This window comes from Tasmannia lanceolata, unplaced genomic scaffold (genome assembly GCF_043159265.1).
Source record: "Tasmannia lanceolata isolate RefF3 unplaced genomic scaffold, GAP_Taslan_0.1 ptg000003l, whole genome shotgun sequence".
Taxonomy (NCBI): domain Eukaryota; kingdom Viridiplantae; phylum Streptophyta; class Magnoliopsida; order Canellales; family Winteraceae; genus Tasmannia; species Tasmannia lanceolata.
Genome location: NW_027518680.1, coordinates 36811575 through 36830664, shown reverse-complemented (window position 1 = coordinate 36830664; position 19090 = coordinate 36811575).

Here is a 19090-nt window from a genome sequence, read left to right as displayed (position 1 = left end):
GTGAGAACTCCGGCGTCCCCTTCTTTCTCCTCACCCATTGCAGAAAACCAAGAGAATCCTCTGCTCGCTATTGTTGCTGAACCTCTTGCCTTAGTTCTCCAGCAATTACAAGAGATCAAAGATGAAAATCAGGCCATCAAAGGCCAACTTGCTGAGAAACTCGGGCCATCGCCTTCCAGTTCTAAAGGTAAAGAGCCCATGCACCATATAGCTACTTCTGCAGCACCAGCCCATCCAACGTTCATCCCTATCCCAGATAAAACTGAAGAAGAGTTTGAGAAAAAGCAGTACAACGAAGATCATAGTAAACTTCCTCAATCGATGGTTGATAGGTTGGTTATGGAAAAATTGGACAGTCTTACCAAGCAGGTTCAAGATATGCAATGTCAAGATCAATGAGCTTTCAGTCCGAGTGACCTCACATTGTTCCCTGAAATCCGTCTCCCGGCAAACTTCCAGATGCCAGATCGACAAATACGACGGCATTGGTTGTCCCGTCACTCACTTGCAGATGTTTACCATCATGTGTCAGCCTTAAGGTCTATATCCCGAGCAAATGGCCCAACTATTCCATGTTTCCCTTACTAAAGTTGCTACAAAATGGTTCATGGTATTAGACAAAACCCGTTATAAGACATGGAAAGACATAGGGGAACAATTTATCAAACAGTACAAGTATGATGATGGCACCGAGATCACCAGAAAAGATCTGGAGAGGACCAAACAAGATACGAATGAGTCTTTCCTAACTTTTGTGAAAAGATGGAGAAGGTTAGCGGCGCAAATGATGGAGCGCCCTTCTGAAGAAGAACAAGTCCAGATGATTATGAAGAATATATCCTCTCAGCTCCAATATCACATGTCTCTCCAATATTATCCGGATTTCAAACACTTCATCGTAGCAGGCACACAGATTGAGGAAGCTATGGCTCAAGGAGTATTTAACTGAAGTAACCCGAATACCAGAGAATTCAGGAAACCTCCATCAGCTGAAATTAGTAACCTTTCCCGCTCCAAGCCTCAGCCTCCAAAACCTCAGAACCCCATGGTGATGGACTATACCCAACCTGCTGCCGCACCTCGACCACAGGCCCAAAAAGAATTTGCCCCTCTCCTTCCTCCACCATCTGAGATACTCAAGGAGTGTCTAGCCTTAGGTCGCATAACCCTACCCGACATTAGGGCTCCTCCCAATCCTTTGCCAGCAAATTGGCGAGCAGATCAACATTGCGAATACCATAGAAATTTTGGCCATCTCACTAATAATTGCATTGCCCTAAAATTCAGAATCCAGAGGTTGCTCGACAATAAAGGCCTTGTGTTCGAGCCAAGACCCAATGCTACCAATAACCCATTACCTGGTCATACAAACCCTATTGCTGCTGTCAATGCTATAACCATAGGAGACCCAAATTTTGATCCTCTCACTCTTATCTGTGCCTTAGAACCTACCTCTGAACGTCTGGGTCAGATCATTTTGAAGAAGAAGAAGATACAGACAGTGAAGATGTTCTAGTAGCTGCTATCCTAATGTGAACCAGCCTTCGCCGAGCCTCCAAAGCTAGACAGTTGCAGCGGTTAAAGTTTTAGTCATTTACTATTTTATCTTGAGTCAGTCATCATGATCAGTACAATTGTTGAGTCCGGTCTTACAGTTCAAGGTCAATGCCTAGTCCAGGCAAGTTATCTTTTGCTTTTCTTTTTATTTAGAGTTGTGAATCCTGAGCATGTTTAGGATAGTCAAACCTCTAAGAGTTTTTAAATTTAGCAAGTTTTCAAAAACTCATGAAATCATCTAAGACTCCCTAGACACACTGTAAGGGTCAAGTGAAACACAAAGGAAATGACCAAATTACCCCCAAGGTGCATAATAGGTGAAAATAGGGAAAACCCTGATAAATTCCAAAAATGGCAGGTTTTTTCAATTGATTGGAAACTGAAATTCTCATCTTCTGGGGATCACTGGAACACCCTAGAAACCTTTAGGATTGCGAATCAACTTCAAAACACCTAAATGAGATGAAATCTACCCTAAAATGCATGTATGCCTAATCTAATGTGGAATATGGACTCGAGACTTGACAAACTAACTAAATCTTTCACTTTTTAAAGCGTAGCAAAATGGGGGTGTCTACACATATGCCTTTATATATTTTTGAGATCATGACATACTTGTGGGTGCAGGACGAGGATGTGTACTGGCCGACGATGCCTGTACCAGAGGGTCGTGATAGCACTGATGAGAGAGATGACGAGTCCGACGAGGACTACGTTGCAGAGACGGCGGACCCAGAGACTATTGAGACAGAGCGCCCCTCCGTCGAAGAGGGTGAGGATCGGAGTAGGTCCCGGAGGCATGTTTGCTCCTCATCCTACAGAGCCAGAGGCTGGCCCTAGCGACAGAGCAGCCGCAACTACTAGAGTGGAGCCCGACTCAATTCGAGGGCTACTCGCTACTGGTATGACGATGACATCTAGCTCGCTAAATCATTTACTGGATGACGTCCATATTGAGGTTCGAGAGCATAGGGATTCTTCAGTCTCTTAGCCCGGAGCAGACACTTTGTCGACCCCAGGGGTTGTTCAGGACCCAGAGCAGGGTCTGAGAGATCCAACCCCGCCCGAGCAGTGATTTATGTTTCTCTTTTTGTTTCCCCCAGTTGGGGATGAGATGTATTTCTTTTTTGTATTGATTAGACATATTTACGGATCGGTCTTGACTAGTTTGCTTTTATCTGCAATTGTTTCTGTTGTTGTATTGAAAATAAAGAGTATTTTTACATAAATAGACATCTGTTCTATATGGATATTTATACAAAAATTCCCCCAGTATAGTTCTTTAAACAACTTGGATTTTGAGCATTTGCATCATTTAGCGAAGGCTAACTTGATTTTGAGCATTTTACATTATTAGCGAAGGCTAATAATGCAAAATGCCCCTTGCGGGTTTCCTAATAATTTTATCAAGCATTTTGTATTATTAATCATATTTCTATGATTAATAATACAAAATGGCCCTAGTGTATTAATTCCCATAGACAAGAGAAAGCTAAATACAAGGCAAGAAACAAAGGTAGCAATTTCTTTCCAAAAGAAAGGGAAATACATTTTGATGTCCCTGACTGTGAAGTTACATTTTTCTATGCATGGAGCACCTGACTGGATTTTGGTCTTCTGAGACACGTACACGGAGCACTGAGTTGGATCTTGACCTCCTAAAACTGTGTACACGGAGTACTGAGTTGGATCTTGATCTTCTGAGATAGGAGAATTCGCTATGTCTTCATTCATTGCATGATTACCTTTGCTGGGTTAATGACTTAGATGAGGAATATGAGCTTTTCTTTTTTGAATTCCTAGATAGGGAGGAATGGAGGGAGGCTCGATTTTATTGAAACAAATGCTTTCGATTTATTTAGGTAAGTCAAAACCCTAGATAGATGAGTTTAAATATTCTTACGCATAGGCAGTGTTCCCTGCCTCTGATTTTGAATCATGGTCCAAAGACCCTTTAGATTGTTTGATGTATTAACTCATTTTGTTTAGGACCAAAGAATCCCTTGTTGGGTCTTTCCAAAGGCATGCCCTGTCGATAATTAAGTTGTCCTTTGTGGATTTTCAACTTAACGGACCGTTTATACCTTAACTTTGCTAGAAACATGGTTCCTGTTGTATTTCTACAGGTATGATGACCCTAATTTTTGCCTAGTTTTCAACTTAGCGGATCTTCAGATCTTCTTGTTCTAGACATTGAGAAGACTTGTGGGGATCTTGAAAAGGTTTTGTCGGTTTCACCAACGGCGACCTAGTCTGAAAGGATCAGGTTGTCTACGTACCCCAAGGAAAGGTTGGGATCAGGTCTACGTAGTTCATGGCTTTCTGCTGAGGAAAACTAAGTGGTTAGTTTGGCTTTGCCGAATAGGGCCGAACCTGATTTGATCAGGCTGCCTACATACCTCAAAAAAAGGTTGGGATCAGGTCCGCGTAATTTGAGGCTTTTCTGTGGGAAAATGATCGAAGGGTAATGTATTTTGTTTGAGTTTGCCCAAAGGGTGACCGAACCTAGGTTTGTAAGGCTGCCTACGTACCCCAAACAGGATGGGATCAGGTCGGCGTAGTTCGTGCTTTTCTGCTGAGGAACAATGGTGAAAGGGTGAGTCATTTAGGCTCTGGTTGGCACAAAAGGGCCTTTGATATTTCAAGAGTAATATCTTTTTAATTGATCGAGTTGGTGGGTTCAGAAATTCTATCCCTATTTTAGTCAAGAAGTCTGATGGCTTTTCTGGACAAGATTTTATCAAAGATGTAGGGGCTAGACCAGTTTGGTCAAAACTTTCCCCATATATTGAAGACAGAAGCTCGACATTCTCTAAGCACCATATCCCCCTCTCCAAGTTCTTGAATATGGACTTTCCTGTTGAAAGCTCTTTCTATTTTACGTTGATAGCCTTGTACATGGTATGCTGCTTTCAACATTTTCTCATCCATCATACACAACTCTTGATGATGAATGTGGGCCCATTCAGATTCTAGTAGACTGCTTTCCATCAGGATTCTGAGTGACATGATTTTTAACTCGATGGGTAGGATAGCTTCCATGTCATACATGAGTAAAGAATGGCTCCTGTGGATGTACGAACAGATGTTCTATATGCCCAAAGTGCGAACGGGAGTTTGCTCGACCAGTCTTTCTAAGATCGAGTCATTTTTTGAAGAATAGTCTTGATATTCTTGTTAGCTGCTTCAATAGTGCCACTTGTTTGTGGCTGGTACGGAGACGACTTATGGTGCTTGATTATGAATTCTTCACACAATGACGCTACTTCTTTCTTGAAATGTGAACCATTGTCTTATATCAACTCGTGAGGGACTCCATATCTACAGCTGATGTTGTCCCTGATGAACTTGGAGACCGATGCGGACGATATCGAGGCATACGATTGTGCTTCGATCCACATGGTGAAGTAATCGATTACGACAAGTATGTATTCGTGCCCACTGGATGACTTAGGAGAGATCGTACCAATGATGTCAATACTCCAAACAGAGAAAGGCCACGAAGATGTGAGTGAAGCGCTTACGGTGGTACATTGAAAATCCAAGGGTAGGCCCGAGTACTTAATCTAACGGCAACTTATGAGGAGGTAAAATTTAGGTTACGAACAAGTTTTAGTCTTTTGAAAACTCCAACCCAAAGTTGAAGATTAAGAGATCAAGAATGACAATTAAGCACACAAGTTAAATCCTAAGTGCAATGCAAATATAGAGCAAGAGATAAGAGAGAGTTCACCCAAGATTTAAAGTGGTTCGGTCCTCAAAACACGAGGCCAACTCCACTCCACCAACAAAACCCGTTGATGGCTTCACTATTTGATCTTCTTAACTTCGGCGAAGATCGGTGCCGATTACAATTCCAATTGCCTTTAACCTTGGTAGCAATTCTCACCACGGAGAGTGGGTTTCGCTTCTCCGAACACTCGCCCGAATACAATTTTCTTGATAAAGAAAGAAAGAACAAAAAATTCCTCACAAGGGTTTACAAACTTTGTAGAAGATGTACAAATTTGAGCCTAATGATCCAAATCCTAATCTTAGAGGATGAGAGGCATAAACAAGCTTGAATCACTCTTAGGATGTTCAAATAGAATTTTTGAGTGTTAGGATTGATAATTGGGAAGTAGAGAATACCCATATATATAGGAAAACCAAATATGACCGTTTGAGGGGCATAGTGGTAAATCTGGCAAAATCTCCAACGGCTATAAAATCTTCCCGTTATAGTGTTCTCGGAGTTCCGAGAAATTATCTCGGAGTTCTGGGAATACAATCAGAAGTTGGAAAAATGTTACTGGACCATTTCTCGGAGTTCCGAGAAGCCTATGTCAAGCAGATTTTCAATTCTTGTTTTTGGGCTTCCAACTCTACACCAAGTTGGGATTGTTATGAGGGTTCCAAAGTGTTGGAACACCACAAGGACAATCACTTAAACATTTAGGGGTGTGTGAGATTAACTTTATTTATGCCTCTAAACACCTAAACTAGGATTGGATCTTATACATTCTAAAATGACTTCGATCTTCAATTGCGATGCTTTAAGTCTTCATGCGTCTTGGATCTCCGATGTCTTTGGCCTTCCGAATGCGGTTCAATGAGAGCTTCTTGGCCTCAATCCAAGCAATCTTATTTTTATACAATCAAGATCTACAACTTAGGCAATCAAACACATCAGTGATATAAAATCACTTGCGTATTGGAATCATCAAAAGAAGATGAGAATTGCCAAGGTGGGAACCATTGGGCTTATAATCTCCCCCTTTTTGATGATGACAAGACCAAGAGATTTTTCAATAAAAGCATACATATATTTACTTACACTAGATTTTTCTCCCCCTTTGGCATCTATAAAAAAGATGGGGTAAAAAAAATCAAAGGGATTAAATTTTCAATTTTAGGCTCCCCCTTTTTCAAGGAAAAAGACAAACATAGAACTCCCCCTATTGGGAAAACAAATTCAATACAAGAGGAGATTTTAAAATTCAAAGATAAAGATATACAAATTATTAAATGCTAACCCCTAATCTAACAACACATATGAAGAGAATCATATGGGGATTTTGGGAACCCAAGCTTTCTTGGTTCCAACACAATCCTTAATCCTAGATGCACATTGGAATTGGTAAGACCATTGATTCCACAATAATGACATCTAACATGAGGGTTAGATAGACTAGTCCTATCATAAAATACATGATTAGGTCTATGACTAGCCTTTTGCAAGATTATGTCAATAATTTTATCACCATTTAGAAATCCATGGAGACATAATCTTAACCTTTCATTTTCATTATGAAGATGGGTTATTTGATTTAGAAAATCATTAGTGTCATCTTCATAAGATTTGGAAGAGCTTGCCACATTTTGAAGTTTAACAATTTGGCAAGATTTCTCATCCAAACAACCCTTAAGGTTTTCAATCTCAAGTTTAAAATTTTCAATTTCTACTTTAGCTTGAGATTTGGAAGAAGAAGATTCATTGTTCAAAACATCAAGTTCATTTTCTAATTTTGAAATAGATTTTTTAAGAACTTTATTTTTTAAAATTTGAGAATGCAAGGTAATGCATAATTCATCATAAGATATGTTTCCACTATCACTACTTGACGAATTACAAGAGGGGTTAGAATTTACCTCATCTTCATGGGTGAGTGCCATGAAGCAAAGATCACCCTTATTAGCTTCCCCGTCACTTGAACTTTTTCCCAAGGTGCTAGAAGCATCCCAAGTGGCTACAAGACCCTTGTTCTTCTTCCAATCCTTCTTTCCCTTGTACTTCGAGGAAGATGACTTGAGAAGTGGACACTCCGGTCTTTTGTGTCCCGCCTTCTTGCAATTGTAACACCTTATTCCTCCTTCTACTTCACTATCTTCTTTCTTCTTCTTTTTATCCTTTTTGTGCTTCTTTCTCCATAAGCTTTTAAATTTTCTTAACGCTTATTCCTCATCACTATCCGCTTCATTTGAGGATGATGAGTCCGTCATGGAGGCCTTTAGAGCTAGAGATTGATTGTCTTTTTCTTTCTCTTTTGGCTTCTTCTCTTCTTGACGGCTAGTGAGGAGCATCTCATGAGTGATAAGAGATCCTACAAGCTCCTCCATAGTTAGCGTCTTGAGATCCTTTGATTCCTGTATAGCGGTGACCTTTGGATCCCAATGTTGGGGAAGTGACCTAAGCAACTTACCCACAAGCTCATCAGTAGGATAAGATTTACCAAGATTAGCTAATTCATTTGATATTTTAGAAAATCGGGTATACATTTCGGAAATACTTTCATTTTGACCCATTCTAAATATTTCATATTAGCTCTTTAACAAGTTTATTTTGGAATCCTTGACTTGTGATGTTCCCTCATGGGTAACGGCAAGAGTATCCCAAATAACCTTGGCGGAATCAAAAAGAGCTACTCTATTAAACTCCTCCGTAGATAAGGCGCAAAACAAAGAGTTTATAGCTTTGTAATTTAAATTTGCATGCCTTTTCTCTACAACATTTCATTCTTTAAATGGCTTGAAAGGCAAAGTGTATCCATTTTCAACAATATGCCAAAGCTCCACATCTATCGAAAGAAGATAGATGCGCATCCTTGTCTTCCAATGTCCATAGTTGGACCCATCAAAGAAAGGAGGTCTAGTTGTGGAATGGCCTTCCGGAAGTCCGGTTCCATTTATGTTTGCCATTTCACAATTAAAAAATTGCCAATGATCTTATGATCTTTCCCTTGATTAAAATTTAAAAAAATTTATAAAAGATTTTAAGAAAAGAAAATCTTTTAAGAGCCTAAGCTCTGATACCAAGTGAAAATCCAAGGGTAGGGCCGAGTAATTACTCTAATGGCAACTAATGAGGAGGTAAAATTAGGTTCCTAACAAGTTTTAACCTTTTGAAAACTTCTAATCCAATTTTGAAGATTAAGAGATCAAGAATGAAAATTAAGCACACAAGTTAAATCCTAAGTGCAATGCAAATATAAAGCAAGAGATAGGAGAGAGTGCACCTGAGATTTAAAGTGGTTCGGTCCTCCAAATGCGAGGCCTACTCCACTCCACCAACAAAACCCGTTGATGGCTTCACTATTTGATCTTCTTAACTTCGGCGAGGATCGGTGCCGATTACAATTCCAATTGCCTTTAACCTTGGTGGCAATCCTCACCACGGAGAGTGGGCTCCGCTTCTCCGACACTCGCCCGAATACAATTTTCTTGATAAAGAAAGAAAGAACAAAAAATTCCTCACAAGGGTTTACAAACTTTGTAGAAGATGTACAAATTTGAGCCTAATGATCCAAATCCTAATCTTAGAGGATGAGAGGCATAAACAAGCTTGAATCACTCGTAGGATGTTCAAATAGAGTTTTTGAGTGTTAGGATTTGATGATAGGGAAGTTTAGAATACCCATATATATAGAAAAAACCAAATATGACCGTTTGAGGGGCATAGTGGTAAATCTGGCAAAATCTCCAACGGCTATAAAATCTTCCCGTTATAGTGGTTTCGGAGTTCCGAGAAATTCCTCGGAGTTCCGACAAGCCTATATGCAGCAGATTTTCAATTCTAGTCTATGGGCTTCCTACTCTACACCAAGTTGGGATTGTTATGAGGGTTCCAAATTGTTGGAACACCACAAGGACAATCTCTAAAACATTTTAGGATGTGTGAATACATATTTATGCCTCTTAAAATCTAAACTAGCATTGGATCTTATACATTCTAAAATGACTTCGATCTTCAATTGCGATGCTTTAAGTCTTCACTCCACCAACCAAACCCTTTGATGGTTTCACTATTTGATCTTCTTAACTTCGGCGAAGATCGGTGCCGATTACAATTCCAATTGCCTTTAACCTTGGTGGCAATCCTCACCACAGAGAGTGGGCTCTGCTTCTCCGAACACTCGCCCGAATACAATTTTCTTGATAAAGAAAGAAAGAACAAAAAATCCCTCACAAGGGTTTACAAACTTTGTAGAAGATGTACAAATTTGAGCCTAATGATCCAAATCCTAATCTTAGAGGATGAGAGACATAAACAAGCTTGAATCACTCTTAGGATGTTCAAATAGAGTTTTTGAGTGTTAGGATTGATAATTGGGAAGTAGAGAATACCCATATATATAGAAAAACCAAATATGACCGTTTGAGGGGCATAGCGGTAAATCTGGCAAAATCTCCAACGGCTAAAATCTTCCCGTTATAGTGTTCTCGGAGTTCCGAGAAATTCTCGGAGTTCTGAGAAATTATCTCGGAGTTCCGGGAATACAAACAGAAGTTGGAAAAATGCTACTGGACCATTTCTCGGAGCTCCGAGGAATCTCTCGGAGTTCCGAGCTCGGAGCTCCGAGAAGCTTATGTCAAGTAGATTTTCAATTCTTGTTTTTGGGCTTCCAACTCTACACCAAGTTGAGATTGTTATGAGGGTTCCAAAGTGTTGGAACACCACAAGGACAATCACTTAAACATTTAGGGGTGTGTGAGATTAACTTTATTTATGCCTCTAAACACCTAAACTAGGATTGGATCTTATACATTCTAAAATGACTTCGATCTTCAATTGCGATGCTTTAAGTCTTCATGCGTCTTGGATCTCCGATGTCTCTGGCCTTCCGAATGCGGTCCAATGAGAGCTTCTTGGCCTCAATCCAAGCAATCTTGTCTTTATACAATCAAGATCTACAACTTAGACAATCAAACACATCAGTAATATAAAATCACTTGTGTATTGGAATCATCAAAAGAATATGGGAATTGCCAAGGTGGGAACCATTGGGCTTACATTCATGTATCAGGTTAGCATAGATCTAACATAAGTGACACGTTTTTACAAACGAGAAGCAATCTGCTTCAAGGGTAGTCCAGAAGTAACCAAGGCGGAGGATCTTCCGTGCTAACATCTTGCCGTTCATAAGAGGACCACAAACACCGGAGTTAACATTTTCTAAGATTTATGTGGCTCTATCTTCATTAATACAAGGAGTTGGACTCCATCAAATGATCTGTGGTAGAGATCTTCTCCACAAATGACATATCAGGATGTCAATTTCTGTAATGCTCTTTTCTCCTTTAAGGAGGCCTCTGGGGGGTATCTGTAGACACCCTCATTTTGCTACACTTTAAAAAGGCAATAGATTCGGTAGTTTGTCAAGTTTCGAGTTCGTATTCCACCTAGGATTAGGCATCTGTGCATTTTAGGGTAGATTTCGCCTAGTTGAAGGAATTCTGAAGTTGATTCGCGATCCTAAAGGTTTCTAGGGTGTTCCAATGGTACCTAGAACATGAAAATTCAAGTTTCCAAGCAAGTGAAAAACCTGCTATTTTTAGAATTTTTGGGGTTTTCCCTAGTCTTGCTAAATTCTTGCACCTCAGGGTAATTTGGTCTTTTCCTATGTAATTCTTTTGATCCTCGAAAGGTGTCTGAGAGATTATTAATGATTTTCTGAATTTAAAAAAACCTGCTAAATTTAGAATTTCTCAGGGGTTTCGCTTAATTTGGAAATTCTGAGCGTTGAGGGCATTTTGGATATTTTCAGGGGATACCAAATGATCCTGTTTGATATTGCTCACCGAAAGGACCAAACTTTAAAAGTTTCTATTTTTGAAGTTTGACCACAAAGACCTTCCATTTTTTTTTCCTTTAGGGGTGAACCAATTTGAGGGTATTTTGGTCTCATTTGGATGTGTAATGGTCAAATAGAGGCATTTTGGTCCTAAAAGTTATTTTCCCAAAAAAAGATGGTTTGATCACGTGTTAAGGGTGCACTATAAATATCATATGGGTTGGGTTCATAAAATAAATTTTGAATTTAAATGATTTTATTGAATTTTCATTGAAAAAATCCCAAAATACATGTCATAAGGCCTATTGGGCTAAAGCCCACAATGTGGGGTCCATGTGGACCTACCCATGTGGGTCGGCCACATAAGTGGGCGCCTCACATGAGGATGCCACATGCAAAAACGTCCAACATGGGATGAGGTGGTTGGTGACATCATATTTGTTTTAGAAAAATAATAAATATGGTCAGGTTACTAAAACAACCATAACTTTTTACCTTTTTGTCTAAGAAATTTGCAATTATACTTTTTTCGAACTTCTCGAAAAGATCTACAACGTTTTAGTTTATGACTTGTTTTGAATCAGCCTCTAAATAAGTCAAAAATGAGCAAACGTCGGGCATCCCTTTTTGGACGAAAATCACTCATAAAAGCTCGTTTCCTATGTGAGAAGACTTTTAGATTGATCTTGAAGGATTTCCATTATGTAATTTAGTATTGCTTGGCTTGCAAGAAATCAATATTAGAAGTAAATACAATTTAGAAGGTAAGGGAAAAGCAAGCCATAGGTTGGAATTAGAAACTAACTAAAGGTAGGAGTCCTCACATTCGAAACTTTCAAATCCAATCTAACCCTAACTTTTTCTATAAAAACAAAGTAAGCACAACCTTTGGCCTGGCTCTAGAAAATGCATTCCTCTCTTCAAGTGTGTTCATCTCTCTCTCAAGTGTTATTCACAAAAGGGGTTCTTGAACTTCTTCTTCTTCTCCAAGGCATCATATAATCAAGGATTATTGGAGTGTTCTTTAGATCTTTTTGAGCATATAAAAGGGTTGGACAAAGTGTATATCTCAAATCACCAACCCTAGAGACAAAGATCGCGATCAACGGTAAGGATCTCTCTTCTTTGTGAATTAGAACAAGCATGCTAGGGTTTTATTTTTGAAATATCAAATCAATGAGTTTTCTTTTGAAATTCAGTATGTTATAGTATAGATTAAAGGCTTTCAAAATCCAAAATTTCAACAAAAAATTAGTTTTCCTCCATATAAATATTAATTTTCTTTATTTATTCTTCAATATGAGTTTAAATTCAATTTTCAAGGTAATTGTTTGAAAACAAAATCTTTTTCAAAAAATGAATTTTTTTTAGGTTAATAAAAATTTCAAAACTACTCGAAAGTGAAATCTTAGACCACGGTTTAACCGCCTCGATTTTCGTTTTATTTTTCGAAAGATTACTTGGCAAAGGATTATTTTTTGAAGAATAAAATGGAAAACGGGTCAAATCAAGTCCAAATTTCATGAAAATTTGGTTCCAAACCGAATTTTGGATTTCCAGTTCACCAAAAAATGTTCGGAATTCTTTGATTTTTTTTAATCGGTTTTAATTTTTTTTAATTTTGGGTTATTTTTAATAAATATTAAACGATTTTAAAAATTGATGAAACTTTTCAGAACTCATGTTTAATTATAAATTAAAGTTTTCAGGTAATAACATTTTAAAAAAAATATTTATTTACTATTTTTAATTGATTCTTCGGTTTACGTGCAGTAATTCTTTTTCATATTAAATTAGTAAATTTTTAAAATTTTTCTTTACAAACCAGTAACTTAGGTTACTAGAATGTTAGAGAAAAATTTTCAATTGGTTTTGCAAAGTTTTAATATGGTTTTGTAATTTATTTTAATAAACGGGTTTCAATTCCTAGGAAACCAATTCCCTTTTTCTATTTAAAAATCAATTTTATGGAGGAGATTTAATCTTTAAGTTTTAAAATTTTGATAGAAAATTTTATAATTTATTATATATCTACTCGAGTTTTTTATTTGATTTTAGGATACCATTAGGTTTGCTTTTTAAGTAATTCTTTGGTTTCATTCGATTTTTGTGTGAATTTCAATTGGCATCAAATTATGATAAAAATTTATGAAAGTCATAAAGTAGTCTAATCTCAGGATCATCTTTATACTGTAAGAGTTTGAGTCGATTGAAAATTGATATGATATAGGTTACAGTGTTAATCTATAATCTAATTTGAATTTTGAAAAATCAGAATTTGATATCAAACTTTAATGATAATTCCTGAAAAATTTTCCAGTAAGCTATAATCAACTATATCTTTATTCGGTGAAAGTTGGGATTAATTTAAAATTGATATACTATAAGTTACTGTGTTAATCTATGCACTGATTTGAATTTTGAGAAATCAGAAATTGATATCAAATCTTAATGAAAATTCATGAAATTTTTTTTAGTATGCTATAATCATCTATGGCTCTATTCTGTGAAAGTTTGGATTACTTTGAAATTGATATGCTATAAGTTACTGTGTTAACCTATGAACTCATTTGAATTTTAACAAATCGGAGATTGATATCAAATCTTAATAAAAATTCATGAAACTTTTCCAGTAAGCCATAATCATCCATATCTTGTAATGGGAAAAGTTTCAACTGATTTGGAGTTTGATTGCTTAGGGTCTCTGTGTAATCCTAGCAGTCTGGTCTTAATGTTAATAAATCATAATTTAATAGCAAATCAACACAAAAGTTAGTAAAAACCTCCCAAAAAATCTTAACTTTACATCATGAATTTAATCCCCAACTTGTTTGAAACAGAAACCTTAGAGTTCATAGATCTCCCACATAAATTCGCTATACGCGATAGTCTAACTTGGTCTCATTAAATTCCTTGGAGACTAGAGGCTTTTTGGGTTGAGTGTTTCTAGAGTCGGAGGAGGCTTTCCTGAGCCAGCCACGAGCTAAAGATTCCTCGATCTTGTTGCTCGTATCTATGAAGTGTTTGAGGCTGGTGAAACTCTGAATGGCCATGGGACAATGGAATGACAGGTCGGGTTCTGCTGCATCATATCGATCTGCCGTTCCTCAGTGGGCCGCTTGAGCATCTGAGCTGTCTTATGACGCCAACACTTCACAAAGTTGGAGAAGGATTCCATGGGTTCCTGTCTGGTGGTCTGAAGATCCCTGCGGGAGGTTACAGTGCCATCTTCATAAGAGAACTGCTTGATGAACTCATTCATAATTTGTTCCCAACCCAGAGTTGGTAACTTAGGCAAACTTAGAAGCCATTTCTGTGCAACGCCTTTCAGAGACATTTGGAAGACAAGAGCGATTTTTTCTGGGGATAGACCCTGTGATCACAACATACTTTCAAACACTGCGAGATGATTCTGAGGAGAACCAGTCCCGTAATATTTGTTGATGTTAGGCCATTTGAAGTTGGCTCGGAGCTGTACATCGGGAGACAATCAGACATCTCGAAAAGAGAGTCATGTTGATCCCAGAACTTTGATAAGTTTGAGGTCTTGCCTGACCTTGGTGAACTTATCTTCCCATTGTTTCAGAATTTGAGAAAAAGGGTGATTCTCATCAGCATACTGTTCTCCCAAAAATGGATCTGGAGGTTGAGCTATAGACTAGTTAGTGGGCTGGGCTAGTATAGTTTCTTGGACAGGAGGAATAGACTTTTGAGGTAAAGCGGGTGCCGCAGTGACCTTAGGAGGTGATCTTAACACAGCATTTTGTTCTGAGAGACGTTGGAGATTCTGAGTGAGATCAGCTACTGCCTGTTGCAAGTCTTCGATAATCTGGGATTGATCAGAAGGTTCTGCAATGACGGTAAGAATGTTTGAAGGATTAGAAAGTTCTGAAATTGTTACTGAAGTAGGAATTGAAGGACTGGGTGGTTCTGAAGTCCTTTCTAAATGGGCTTCGGTTTGGGCCCACGCTTTTGACTTCTTTGATGCAATGGTTTCAAGTATAGAACCTTTCTACCTGCAGATGGGAATGTACATTTCATTTATATTTCATCCATGCAAGGTGGAAGAGTTGTGCAGATATTTAGAAGAGTACAAAGAAAGATTTTTATTTATTTATATGTTTGACCATTATTTTACAACTTTTGATACAACAAGGCCTTTGCTAGCCTGACTTCTAACCTACATTTTTTACAAGATTTTGTAAGAAAAGAAAGAAACTTTTTATTTTCTGTACAAGAGTAGTCCAAAGTTTGGTAGTCTTGAGCTGAATGGATAATAGCAAGGAACTACACATCTTCTGAGGAGTCCACCAACTCGGTCTCCTGGGGGATGTGTGCGATCAGTGCTGAGAGTAGTTCGTATGTATCCTTTCCTCACGAGGAACGAAAAGTTTGATAACGGGGACTACCTTGCGCTTTTGCCATGCTGAGTATACAATATCGGCTTCAATTGCATCGAATTCCTCCGATGTACGGAAACGTCGGAGAGGTTTCCATGGCCTTTGTTTTCCTTCAAATTGCTGCATGATTCGGTGAGGAATATAGGAAAACTATCTTGAAGGCCTAAGATGAGAACATAATTGGATTTGAAAGTAGCCAAGGTGGCAGAGTCGGGACCGCAGAGTTTCCAAAGTATGTCTTCATTTGTAAGAGTTCCCAGTACCACTCGATCTCGCTATCAAAATGAATGTTATAAGTCCATGACCTGAAATTCAAGATGCAAGGAATCGTCTGCAGTTGAGGGGTTGCTATGCGAAGTTTTAGGCGCAACCAAATGTACAATAGGGTCGGGCATCCTGAAAAGGGAAGGTGAGGATATTTAGAGACATGGTTTAACCCCCCCTAAAGGTTTCAGCCAGTATGGTGGGTATAGGGTTGGCATCGAATGGTAGCTGGTCCACAACACTAAGGAGGGACAAGGAAGCAGTATTGAACCTTTGACACAAAAGGTGCTTTGCATATGCACAGAGTACATAGGCTTCACGACGACACTATTGAAACATCAAGTCATTCGGGTTTCTAACGGGAGCGTAAGTCCTGATAAGCCTATCTAAGTATATACCTTCTGGCGTTATGAAATCGCTAGGGTTTTGCCATGGCATGCAAAGCGGTTGATAACATAGGAATTTGTTTGACCCATACCTAAGCTCAGGGCAGATAAGAGGTTCATCATCCAGGTACTGCAAAAGAGTACAAGCCTCTCCGAAGGTAGGACACATTTCCTCTAGACCAAAGCGGAAGACATGATATCGGGGATCCCAGTATTGGGTTGCTGCTTTGAGGAGGTTTCAATCTATTTGGATGGACTCATATTGGGGAAAGAACTGTTCATGGTAAGACCTGCGGTCAAACAATCGGAAGTTCTCGGGTTGGCTGTAACTTTGAATCCATTCGGACATCATTTCTGCAGACATGGTTTGTTCCATATAGATGATAACAAAGAAACTTTCAGACAGACAAAAAGGTTGACACAATACCTATGCACATACTTTTTATTTATTCACATTTCTTTTCTCTTTTACACAGAGGCCTTTGACAGGCTATTTACACAGCAAAATCGGTAAAAGAAAAGAAAAAAAATGCTCTTTGTCTTCTATGCAGGCTCGATCAACGACCCATGGACGTCGTCTCGTGGAGGACATCCATTCTGAGTAAAGAGGAGTAGTTGATTGCTACTTCATATGCATGTGGTATAGAAAGATCATGGGAATATATGGTTTTCCTCTTTTTCCACTTAGCGACAATGGTTTTGGCGAGTTCATTGGAGAATTCTTGTGGAGGAAAGATGGGGAGATTGGTTCAAGGACTTCTTGCTTGGCTCTGTATTAACATATGATGCGGCTTGGGATCTAGAACGATGTCTTTTCTAGACCAAAGAGTTGAATGTAAGAAAATCCTGGTAAGGATAGGACATTGGGGCAGTACCCATGTATCTTCCAGTAGAGGTTCTCAACTTTTAATCCATACGGACGCACGCCAACCAGATATTATTTCGAAGTGTTGGAAATGGTACCAATTATGATAATTGTATATCGAGACATCCAACCGCGAACTTGGGGTGGCAATGTAAAGTTTCAAACAAAGCCAGATGTAGAGAAGAATGGGGAAGCCCATAAACTGACAATCGGGATCATCTCGAACTTTGTCTAATCCATTAAATGTTTCGGCTAGGATGATAGATACCGGATTGGCTCCGTCAAGAACCTGATCTAGTACACTAAGATTGTGAAAGGAGGCTTCGTCAGATTCTTGCCTTGTGAGATATTTAGCATAGACGCAGAACAAGAGAGCCTTGTGACGAGCAGTTTGGTAGGCGAGATTGTCCATATCTCGAACGGGAGAAAAAGCCTCAATTAACTGATTAAGGAGAACTCCTTCTAAAGTCATGAAGTTTGAGGGGTCTTGACCTTTGACGCAGAAATGCTACTTGACTCGTTCAACATAACCCAGCCTGACAACAAGCCTGACGATGGATCCCTCCTCTGGTACCCCTAGTAAGGTACAAAATTTCTCATAGGTGGGGCAGATTTCTTCTAATCCAAATCAAAAGACATGATTGTCTTTGTCCCAGCATTGAGCAGCTGCTCGGGGGAGATTCCAATCAATCTGGACGGATGAGAACAAGGGAAAGTACTGCTCGAAAGGATTGGTGAACCAATGACTAAAATCGAAACTCTCGAGATTGTAGAAGTTGTGAATCCAATCATTCAATTCTCCCCTATGGTCCATGATCTATTTACAGAGAACCAAAACATGATAAAGCAACTGTAAAATGCTTGGTAAAACATTTTTTTTTTGTATTTTTGTAATTAAATTTTTTTTTGCACGGATCCTGAACAAGTGAGGGGTTGAGAGCAGTGTCTGCCCCTGCGATCTGAGAACTGAGAGGACACTCCTAGAAGGATTAACTTTGAATAGGGTTTAAACATCCCTGACTCTGAGGTGACTCTTGGATGGAAGCTCAATACTTTGGTTAGGTTTGGCTGAATACATCCTTTTCAAGAGAAAATAGATGTATTTGAACAGAGCCTTGACGCACGGTAAATCTAGAAAAGGATATCCCCTCGGAAGAAGATAATGATAAATTTGGGCAAAGTTTGCCCTGGTTTTTACCGCAACGGGATGGTTGGAATAAATCTAATCTTTCTAAAAGACTTACTGGGATTGGAGCAGAAATCGGGTACTGTGATTGTAACAAGGGTCATGACAGGAGTATCTTCGTACCAGAAGATGAGTTGATTTTGGGAAGAGCTCTGCCGCTATTGACCATAACAAAGGTATGGGACCAGTCTATCTTTTCAGAAAGGATTGGCTTTGATTGAGCAGAGCTCAGGTCTTGTGATCATAACAATGGCCATGACAGGGGTATCTTCGTACCAGAAGATGAGTTGATTTTGGGCAGAGCTCTGCCGCTACTGACCATAATAAAGGTATGGGAAGAGTCTATCTTTTTAGAAAGGATTGACTTGGATTGAGCAGAGCTCGGGTACTATGACCATAACAATGATCATGACAGGGGTATCTTCATACCAGAAGATGAGTTGATTTTGGGAAGAACTCTGCCGCTATTGACCATAACAAAGGTATGGGATGAGTCTATATTTTCAAAACGGATTGACTTGTATTGAGCAGAGCTCGGGTACCGTGACCATAACAATGGTCACGACAAGGGTATCTTCCTACCAGAAGATGAGTTGAGTTTGGGCAGAGCTCCGCCGCTCTCGACCATCAAAGGGGTCAAGGAAGGTTTATTTCTTTGGGGAGAGATATCTTTTGAAAAGGGGAAATGACCGAGGTGGTTAGAGAAAATGTAGGGTTATTTAAAAAGGGCTTCGCCGCCTTGACTATAATGATAGTCAGGGTGGATCGAAGCATGAAAAGCAGTTGAGCCTGACGTGGCTGAGACCAGGACGGTCTGAAAAAAGAAGATGATTTGGGGGATTATAGTAACCTTTGATTGATGTGACCAGAATGAGAGTCTT